The sequence below is a fragment of the Mus pahari genome, chromosome 18 (genome assembly GCF_900095145.1).
Source record: "Mus pahari chromosome 18, PAHARI_EIJ_v1.1, whole genome shotgun sequence".
Lineage (NCBI taxonomy): Eukaryota > Metazoa > Chordata > Mammalia > Rodentia > Muridae > Mus > Mus pahari.
The window spans coordinates 52,761,661-52,763,625 of NC_034607.1; positions in this window are offsets into that span (position 1 = coordinate 52,761,661).

The window sequence follows — 1,965 nt, forward strand, 5'->3', positions numbered from 1 at the left end:
CACTGTTGTGTCAATGTTTTCTATGGTATCTTCTGCACCTGAGATTCTCTCTTCTATCTCTTGTATTCTGTTGGTGATGCTTGCATCTATGACTCCTGATCTCTTTCCTAGGTTTTCTAACTCCAGGGTTGTCTCCCTTTGTGATTTCTTTATTGTTTCTAGTTCCCTTTTTAGATCTTGGATGGTTTTGTTCCTTTCTTTCGCCTGTTTTGATTGTGTTTTCCTGTAACTCTTTAAGGGATTTTTGTGCTTCCTCTTTAAGGGCTTCTAGCTGTTTACCTGTGTTCTCCCGTGTTGATTTTAGATCTGAATCTTGCTTTTCTGGTGTGTTGGGGTATCCAGGACTTGCTATGGTGGGAGAATTGGGCTCTGATGATGTCAAGTAGCCTTGGTTACTATTGCTTATGTTCTTATGCTTGCCTCCCACCATCTGGTTATCTCTAGTGCTACCTGCCCTGGCTATGTCTGACTGGAGCCTGTCCTTCCTGTGATTCTGGTTGTGTCAGAACTCCTCTGAGTCAAACTGTCTCTGTGAGCCTGTGATTCTGGGATCCTGTGATCCTGAAATCCTGGGTGTGTCCCAGCTCCTGGGAGTCAAGCTGCCTTTGGGACCTTGAGATCCTGGTGTGACCAAGCTCCTGTGATCCTGTGATCCTTTTATCATGGGTGTGTTAGAGCGCCTGGGAGTGGAGCTGCCTCTGGGTGTTGTGGGACTGGCTCTGGAGTTTGTGCCCATTTGTGCCCAAGGTCTGCTCAGGGTGTTGGCCCAGACAGACTAGAAGGAACCCGTGCCACTGGTCTGGTGGAGTTCCTGCATACCTGGGTCCCACCAGTCCCAGTTACTCCCGGTGTTGGGGACAGATGTTGTGTCTTCCTTACCTCTGATCCTCTGGTCCTGGGCATGTTGGAGCACCTGGGAGTAGAGCTGCCTCTGGGTGTCATGGGGCTGGCTGCAGAGTTTGTACCCAAAGTCTTCTCAGGGCGCTGGCCCAGACAGACCGGAAGGAACCTGTGCCACTTCAAATTTACAGACTAACCTTTCTCATTGTTTTTTGTTTTAGCTGAAGAGTTAAATGAAGGGGGCGGGGTACTGTGCTGTCCTTCTACAAAGATTCTATGCTATTACGCACTGATTCAGTATCCTATATAGTAAACCAACCTGTAGACTACAGTTTCTCAAGCAGGGATGGCATTTCAAGAAGGCTAAGTGTATGCCTAACTGCAGAAGCCTTGTTTGGCTGAGCAGAGACAGGACCCAATTTGTTCAAAACGACAAAACCGACTCTGAACCTACCCTCATTCCCTGTACTTACCAAGCAAATTTTAAATAAGTAATAAATATATATTTCAAGAATTTGAGTTTATTCTGCTTGTGGACGTTGTACATCGTGGTGCGGAGCCTAGTGCGCACCACGATGTACAACGTCCACAAGCAGAGAACCCAGAAGTCTCACCCACTCTTGTAACCCACACATTAACATCACGTGCTAATAGCAGTGCATCTTGTGTGTTTGTTTTTTTATTTTGGTTTTTTTTTTTTTTGAGACAGGGTTTCTCTGTGTAGCCCTGGCTAGCCTGGAACTCACTTTGTAGACCAGGCTGGCCTCAAACTCAGAAATCTGCCTGCCTCTGCCTCCCGAGTGCTGGGATTAAAGGCATGCACTGCCATGCCTGGCTTTTGTGTGTTTATTAATGACAGTTGTTTGCATTCCTCAAATAACTTACTCATCCAAACTTAAGTATTAGGAGGTTAGAGTCACCTTCAGTGTTTGGAAGATGGTATTTCTCTAAAGTATAAAAAGGATTCAACAAACCAAACAAAGCCCCAAGCCTTCTCCTCATCAGTTGCTGTGCTTGGGTCCAGCTTGTGAGATCCTAAATTGTTCATTTAGAAGACCACTGTGCTAGACTAAGAAAGAAACTTCTGCCGGAAGGGTACATTGGCTTTCCCAGTATAGACAAGCT